At 36.5% G+C, this 9,438-nt stretch overlaps 1 non-coding gene across 1 annotated transcript; it reads right to left on the reverse strand.

Annotated features, from left to right (window-relative positions):
- Nucleotides 1–819: 819 nt before the first annotated feature.
- LOC123576246 lies at nucleotides 820–923 on the reverse strand. The gene has a single exon (XR_006701265.1). It is a non-coding gene; the product is annotated as a U6 spliceosomal RNA (small nuclear RNA).
- Between the last annotated feature and the right edge of the window lie 8,515 nt (nucleotides 924–9,438).

Consider the following 9,438-nt stretch of genomic DNA (forward strand, 5'->3'; position numbering starts at 1 on the left):
GCACATGGGTAGGTGAGAGGCAGAGAGAGAGAGAGAGAGAGAGAGAGAGAGAGAATCCCAAGCAGGCTCCACACTCTAAGTGCAGAGCCCAATGTGGGACTCAAACCCATGAACCATGAGATTATGACCTGATTCAAAACCAAGAGTCAGATGCTTAACCAACTGAGCTACACAGGCAGCCTTCTCCCTCCTATTTTCATACTTGGAAGGAAGTCACCATGTACAGCCTGCACTTAAGGATGGGGAGTTGTTCTTCTCCACCTTTAGGATGGAGTATCTAAATAATTTATGTGGAATTCTTCTGAGATTTGTCTCTTCTGTCTCATTTGTTAATTTATTTAATCATTTGTTTATATCAGTATGGACTCATGGATACTTACTTTAACCTTCGAGTTGCAATCCAATACTACTTTATTTTATTGCCCCAATTGTTCCAGCTTTGACCTTTGGGGATCTTTTAGTTGGCTCCTGTGTCACTTTGACCTTTATCAGCTATTTTTTAAATTAAATTTAAAAAATTTGACCTCTGTGCTTTACCATTCATTCCTTTCACCCCTGAGCCCTGGAAACCATAGATTATTTGTCTGTCACTCTAGTTTTATCTTTTCCAGAATGTATGTAATTGGAATCATGTACTATGTAGCATCATGTAGGCTAACTTCATTCACTTACAATATGCATTTAAGGTTCCTTCACATCCTTTATGGCTTAATAGATCATCTCTTTGTATCCTTGAATAATATTCTGTTTTTCTCATATAAATGCTGTACATATTTTGTTAGATTTATATCTGAATATTACATTATTTTCTTTTTCCTTTTTTATATGGAATACTTTGAAAATTTGTGTGTCATCCTTGCACAGGGGCCATACTAATCTCTGTATTATTCCAACTTTTGTATGTGTGCCATTGAAGTGAGCACTATTACATTGTTTTTGGTGCCAGTGTAAATAATATTGTGTTTTAAAGTTCAAATTTCATTTTTTTCATCATCAGTATAGAGGAAAGCAGTTGCTTCTGTATCTTAACCTTCTATTCTGCACTTCTGCGATGATCACTTATTTATTCCAGGAATTTTTTGTTGATTCTTTGTGATTTTCTACATAGACAATCATGCCATCTCTAGACAAGGACAGTTTTATTTCTTACTTCAAAGACTGTGTGCATTTTATTATTTTTTTTGTCTTAATGTGTTAGCACTTATAGTGTAATGTTGAATAGGAGTTATGAGAGGGAATATCCTTTCCTTGTTTTCAGTCTTAGTGGTAAGCCCCTAGTTTCCCACCATTGAGTGTGATTTTAAATGTGGGTTCTTTATAGAAGTTTTTTTTTATTAAAAAATTTTTTTAACACTTATTTATTATTGAGAGACAGAGACAGAGAATGAGCATGGTAGGGGCAGAGAGAGGGGGGAGACATGGAATCCAAAGCAGGCTCCAGGCTCTGAGCCGTCAGCACAGAGCCTGATGTGGGGCTCAAACTCACAGATCATGAGATAATGGCCTGAGCCAAAGTCGGACACTTAACCAACTGAGCCACCCAGGCACCCCCCCTTATATACGTTCTTTATCAAGTTGAGGAAGTTCCTCTTCATTCTTAGTTTCCTGAGAGTTTTTATCATGGATTAGTGTTAGATGTTAGGATGTGTCAAATATATATTTTTAACATCAATTGATATGATCATGTAAATTTTCTTCATTAGTCTGTTTATATGATTGATTACAATAATTGATTAATATTTGTTGAACCAGTCTTATATACCTGGAATAAATCCCACTTAGTCATGGTATATAATTCTTTTTATATATTGTTGGATTTGATAATACTCTGTTGAGGATTTTTCCATCTATGTTCATGAGAAATACTGGTCTGTAGTTTTCCTTTCTTGTAATTAATGTTTTCATTTGGTTTTGGTATTAATTAAAAAAAATTTTTTAATGTTTATTTTATTTTTGAGAGAGAGAGAGACAGAGAAGAGACAGAGTGCAAGGAGGGGAGGGGCAGAGAAAGAGGGAGATACAGAATCTGAAGCAGGCTCCAGGCTCTGAGCTGTCAGCACAGAGCCAGATGTGGGGCTTGAAACCATGAACCATGAGATCATGACCTGAGCCAAAGTCAGACACCTAGCTGACTGAGCCACCCAGGCACCCCAGTTTAGGTATTGATTTTTAATGAAGATATTCCTGGTTTTTGAGTTAGGATTTGTAGCAGTACAGTAACACCTATTTTATTTTTTCCAATTAAATTAAATTTGATTTATTTCAATTTGATTCAATTAATTCAATTCAGTACCGTTATTAAGTAATATGTAAGGCACTCAGCTATGTACTGCAGTGGATGATAAATAAAACAGGTTCCAGCTCTTGGGTCTGACAATCAATGAATACGTTCCCTTAAGAGAACAAATTCTAGGTTGAATTAGTTGGTAATAGAAAAAGGAAGTTCTTTAAAAACAGTTTAATAAAAGTTTGGTAGAGAAATGAATTTATGTATCTATCCTAGAATATTTGCTACTGAAGATCATGGATTTTACCTGTTTTTGCTTTTGTGGTATCCACAGAGCCTAGAGAGACTTCTGGAATAGAATAAATACTAAATACATTTTTATTAAATAAAGAAATTGTTGGTATAATTCTGAATGATGATCTGCAACTGGCATTCTAAGTCTAGGTATCTTCAACTGTCCTATAAATGTTTTTAAGTGCTTAATATGAGTGCTATCCTTGACAATTTTATTTATAATATTCATAGTAACATTTTATTTTCTTGTCACAGCATCTTAACATCATTGCAGTTGCCAGTTGTGAAAAAATTTTAAATTATGTTTTGATATATTTTTGATTGATTGCTTAGGAGGATATAAAGAAAAAATTTCATTTTAAAATTAACCCATCTCCAAATCACATAAACAAGTTAATTCTTATTTTGATGATATTCTCACTTCACTACACACAGTGCCTACTGTCTGTCCTTCCCCTTTGCAGGGAAGTTACCTATAGAGTGTTCAATACAATGATAATGTTCATTACCATGTGTCAGAAGGAATATCTCTTCATTGACCCATGCACAAATTTTTCCTGTCTTAAGCCTCTACTTTTCTCTTAGTTTTTGTGCTATATGATATGGTATACTGACCACATGTTCTTACTTAGCATTGAAATGTGGTTAGCGCCACAAGATAAAACTATATTTTTTATATATTGGGTTAAATAAAATGTATTAATAAATGAATTGTACCTATTTCTTTTGTTTAACATATCTACTTGGAGATTGAAAATTACGTGTGTTGTTTACATTATATTTCTATTGGGCAGTGTTGGAGATTGTTAAGGATATGTGGGGTTGCTATTTATTTGTCACTGGGAAGAAACTAATTGTGATTTTTAAATTGTGCATCATGCATCTATTGATTTTTTAGATGCCCAGAGAAAAGCACAATCAACTTGCCACCTAAACGTTGATGTTTCCGATGGCTATTCCAGTGGTGGGAAGCTGGTAACAAATTGGTTGAGTCCAATATTTATGAAAGAAGATGACCCTGATGGGTCAAATGACATATCTAGATAATCTGGGGGAATTATTGTTGGATCCCTAATTATTTGGTTTTATCTGGTTTTATTTATACATGAGTATTAATATTGTATTAGAGTTTATTCTTAAGTCTTTACCTGCTTTGGATCCCTAGACCACATTCCAATTAGTGTTGTTTCTCTGCTACTTTTTCAATAGGGGAGGGAGCTTCTGTTTTACTCTGAACATTCTCATTATCCATACTACTGACCCTTGAATCATACCAAGTTATTTCTCTAGCCTTGAGGTCTGTGCCTTTCATATTCTGCAGACCATCACACAATTTCCCCCATTATTTTTCTTAGCAAATTTGTCTCGGGTAATTTATACTTCATTTGTATTTCCACATGAGTAAAACAATCTAACTCAGTCATCATTTTGATTGCTATCCTTTGGAACATTTCCTATATTTAAACTATTCTGGATTAGAGAAATCTCAGTACTTTTCTTTCCTGAAAATAAGTGCAATCTCCACTTCATGAACAGATAATGTTCCAAAAGAGTAGGAATCATCACGGCTGGAGTTTCAGTCCCAAGGCTAGCTCACCAATCACAGTGTATACCAAAAGTATTGTGTCAATAATGCTGTGAAATTTAACACTGCATACTAAAATATCCCTATGCAAAAACATACATTTTCAATTTGGGATGGCAATAGTGCATCTTCTTTTACTGTGATGGAATTACAGAAGTCTCCCCAAAACACTCCTATCTTTTAGCAAGAAGAAGGGGAAATCTTTCTAAATTAATTGTTATGGGTATCACCAGAGCCAGTTTAGTAATTTAAGCAGCTGAAATGTTGGGGAGAAAACTCACTCTTTGGCACTGGATTCTGACTTTAATTTCTTCCCTTCCCTTTCCTTCCCTTTCCTTCCCTTCCCTTCCCTTCCCTTGTCTCCTCCCTCCCTTCCTTCCTCTCTCGATCTCTCTGTCTATATATATCTATATCTATCTATCTATATCTCTCTCTATATACATATATATATATATATATATATATATATATATATATATATATAAAGATATATTTCATTTTTCACATACTTTCTTTCACAGATCCATCCATGGCTTAGAAGTAGTTTCTTTTCATCTAGAAGAAAAATAGTGTTTTTTTCTTTGTTGTCCGTTTCTAAAACACACTAATGTTCTTTCTCATTATTTATTTGCCATTTGTAGAAATAAGGCAATAGTAATATTTTCTATGTTACGTCACCCGGCTCCTTTCACTTAGTGATTTTAGACGTGGAAGATAATCTTGGTGCAAAAAGGGCTTAAAGAACATCAATCCATGTTTCGGTGGTAGGTCATGCTGGAACTTCAACAAAGGCACTGGCTATGGGATGAGAGAAGCTCTTCTTATGGACTCTAGAATAAAAGCTGAGAAGGACAGTGCAGTGCAAATGACCAGGTCTAGGAGAGGAGCAGAGTGGAGGTGTGGCAGCTTCTGAGACTTTAGCGCTTCTTTTTTTAGATTTTTTTCTCTTCTGATCTTAAGATTTGTTTTCCTTGAAGAGCTTTGAATATCCTTTGTATCATCAACAGCTCCTCTCCTCCTTTAAAAGATACCTTACATATGTCATGGTTTGTACTCAGTTAACTCTGTGCTTACAGAATTCAACTTTAAGTTCATGGAAATGATATCCATTGGATGGTTATGTATAGTAGGTACCATTTCAGAACCTTAAGTAGGCCAAGGTATTTAAACTGGGGTTCTTGGAGTTCATGAACTTGTAATCCATATTAAAAAGCACGCTCCTTGGAATAGTCACTTCAGGTGGAAAAAAACCGAAAGTGACCTGAGGTCACTTGTGATGCATGTGAATAAGAAAGCTTATTTGCTGCAGAATTTTACTGATTTCTTGACATGATACACATATTGTAACTCTCCAAAAGGGAGATGCAGTGTTCATCATTCAATGATATTATTAGCCAGAGAATTCTTTTTAAAACACTACTTCCAAGAACTAGGATGTTTTGGAATACAATATGTGAAATGCTGAACTATATTTCATTTTGGTATCATTTTTCCACATGTTTTAAGGCTAGGCCTTTTCTAAAACATAAATCTGAGAGCTCAAGGAAAAAAAATCTTTATTTTTTTGGTGTTTGTCATGCTGCAATTTTATCAGCATTACTTATTTGAGATCAACTGAAGAATTTATTTGGAAAAAAGGAGTTCTATAAAAAAACAAAATATGATAACCACTAATCTAGCCAAGTGCTTTATTTTTGTAAGTTAGAAAACTCAGGGCCAGACATTCCTTGAAGTGATTTATTATAGATCTTATAACAAGCTAAAGCTCAGAACCCTATTCCAGTGTTCTTTTGTATTCCCCAAACTACAGTGAATATGTCCAGTAAAGCTCAAATATAATAAAAATGGGCTATATACAGACCCCACTCAGTGACAACAAAATTTAGTTCTTCCCAACCTATTCCTCAAGAGTATTTGATTATTTATTTCATGCATATAAATTTTTTCTCATGGTAAATTAAGGTATTTCACCAACATCTTACTCTTACACAAATTGTACTTCATTAGACTAATAAATATGCAATAATATTTTATTGATTTCGGTAATATTTTCTTTTTCTTTTTCAATTAAAGTGATTAAACTAATGTATGTTAAGTAACTATTTTTGCTGCATATTCCAATTGTTCTTTGTTTCTTATGGTTCCATTTTCTCATTCTTGGCTTAAAATTCTTAGCTGCCAGTCACTGTGATGAAGGAGCATGATTATGGGCTTTGGAGTGAATCACAGCTATTCTTGAATTCCATCTCCATCATTTGCTAGGTGTGTGACCTTGGGCAGATCACAAAACTTCTGTGAGCCTAAATTTTCTCAACAGAAATATGGTATGATGTCAGCTTCATGGGTTACAGTTCACAGATTGTTCTGTTCAGATCTTGGACAAAGTCTTAAACCCCATGTCCATTCTTTTTGCTTCTGGTCCTGGAGTCTGCTTTTCTTTCTCTCCTTCCCTTCCTTCTTCTTTCTCTCCATCCCTCCCTACCTCTCCTTCTGCCCCTCCTCCCACATTGTAGCAAATAAAACCTAAAATATCCGTTGGTGGTATTGTGGGTTGCTTTTGGAGATGTCTTTCCCCAACTTGCATTGAATTAGACATAGGTTCTTGAGCTATTAATCTATTTTTAGACATTTTAGACCTAAAATGACAAAGCTTTTTTTTTTTGGTTTAAAGCTAGTCACTTCATAAAAGTAGACAAGAAATTACAAATAAAAAAGGCCGTAGGAACATTGGAAAGCTTAAAAAATGTTATTTTGTCATAGTTTGTGTGCCTCTTCTAGAGATACCAACTCATTTCCTTTCCTGCTATTTTGAAGTCCATATTAGACTTCTGTTTTCAGCTTTCATTTCTAAAGGTAGGATTCATCAGATTGCACTCCCTTCCTTAATTCTACTCCAGGAATGAAACAGATTTTCAAACCCATCGTATTAGAAGTATACAGGTAAATTATCGGTTACTTCTTACTTCTAATGGGGAATAGACATTCTTGATAATCTCTGTACATTGTATCTTCCACCTCGACAGACCACTCCAAAGCATCCTTACCTTTTGATGAGGGAGCATAACGCAAACTGAGGGCAAGGTACAAGCTAGCACCGTCCTTCCCACCCCTCTGGGTGGAATATGTGTGGTATTTCTTGGACACTCCTGGCTACCCAAGAACAAAGGAAAGGGGTTTAAGTGCTTGCCATGGTGGCGTGGGAAACTAGGGCAAATGAAAAATTAAATTTCCTTACTGCCTACAGTCCAGCGATAAGTCCTTGAAACAGGCAGAGTTGCCTCCTTCTAGGAACTCAGCTGCCTCGATGATGACACTTTGCTAGGGGCAAAAGGGAATCTTGGCTTAACATTATCCTGACCCCTCAGGATCTTATAAGTCTACTTTATTTTATTAAAATTTTTTTAAAATGTTTATTCACTTTTTGAGAGACAGAGACAGTGTGAGCAAGGCAGGGGGCAGAGAGAGAGGGAGACACAGAATCTGAAGCAGGCTCCAGGCTCTGAGCTGTCAGCACGGAGCCTGACATGGGGCTTGAACTCACAGACTGTGAGGACATGACCTGAGCTGAAGTCTGACACTCAACCGACTGAGCCACCCAGGCACCCGATAAGTCCACTTTAATATATAAAAATTCCTTTGGAAACTTCCTTTATCTTAGCTCCCCCAAGATGTATGCTGGCAATTATACTCCAAGCTTATGGCCCCCTGAAGGGTCTCATACATCTGAAGGGTCTCATGACTAAATGGTAATAAGTGGTGTTTTCTGAACAACAGCTAGCCCTTCAAGGTCTTGGAAACCTTGCTCCAAAATATCTTAGAGACTTATGCTGTCCCTAACCCTCTCCCAACCTGAGGGTATATAATCAGTTACCTGTCACAACCCCAGTGCAGCTGTTTCTGCCCATGGGTCCTGTCCCTGTGCTTTAATAAAAACACCTATTTGCACCAAAGATGTTTTCAAGAATTCTTTCTCAGCGGTAGCTTCCAAACCCCACTGTCACCCCAAAACCCCATCATCTTTCATCATTATGAGGGTTGAACAACACAGCATGTTGTCTGTATGGCATTTTGCCAGGCTTGTGGTATGTTATTGGGAAGTATTAGTTTTCCCTTTATCCTTTTTCCTTCAGGGAGTTATGCCAAAGTGGGAAGGAGAAAAGAGGCTGTCACAATTCCGTGTAAAGAAAACTATTAGTGACTAATTCCATGAACTCATTTATATCATAATTTAATTTAGCTTTCTTACCACTTTTTCATGTGCTTCTGACTGCTCTGATTTAGGTTTTTGCTACCTCTGCTTTTTGGGAAGCTTACTGCTAGCACCTTCCCTTACATGCATTTTTTATTCACCTTTTTCTCTTCTTCATGTTTTTTTCCGTTTGAAGTTGTCATTTGACTTTGCCTTTTACTCTCTCATTTATATAGTCTTCCAAGATGCAACTTTGCCTGAAACGTCAATTTTGTGATTTGCCAGTCCATAGTCCTTGTATATATATGAGTTCTCCATGATTCTTCTGTCCTCATCTTTTTTTTTTAATATAATTTGTCAAATTGGTTTCCATACAACACCCAGTGCTCATCCCAACAAGTGCTGTCCTCGATGCCTGTCACCCACTTTCCCTTCTCCCTCACCCCCTATCATGCAGAAGAATGAATCTTCTATCCTCATCTTAATGCAGTCTCTCTTAGGTTTGTTTTTTTTTTTTTTTTAATGTTTATTTATTTTTGAGATAGAGACAGAGCATGAACGGGGGAGGGGCAGAGAGTGAGGGAGACATAGAATCTGAAGCAGGCTCCAAGCTCCAAGCTATCAGCACAGAGCCCGATGCGGGGCTCGAACTCACAGGCTGTGAGATCATGACCTGAGCCGAAGTCGGACACTCAATGGACTGAGCCACCCAGGCGCCCCATCTCTCTTGGGTTTTATAAACCAGAAACAGCTGAATCACATCAACCCATATGAAAAGCAGGGGTTGCTTTATCAACTTTCCTTTATAGATTCTCCCACAATTGCCCAAGATGCTATATGTCAAGCAAGTAGAGTCACAGAGCCCTAACGAGTAGTTATACCCACATCTTTCAAAGCTAAGCAGGTGTGTTATATTCAAACTCTACTACATATAAATGAGAAAACTTGCATTTGGACACTTGTCTATGTTGTGCTTCCAGGGAGTGTCTAAATATCCAACTCTTTGCTCATTTACGAAGACATTCTGCCTTTAAAAACATTTAGATAGGAAAATTTTGCTGCAGCTATTACAAAAGTTGAAATTGAAGCCAAAATATTCAAGCCAACATTTATGCAAGTGTATCCTTTGCTGTACAGTTAGAA

This window comes from Leopardus geoffroyi, chromosome C2, assembly GCF_018350155.1.
Source record: "Leopardus geoffroyi isolate Oge1 chromosome C2, O.geoffroyi_Oge1_pat1.0, whole genome shotgun sequence".
Lineage (NCBI taxonomy): Eukaryota > Metazoa > Chordata > Mammalia > Carnivora > Felidae > Leopardus > Leopardus geoffroyi.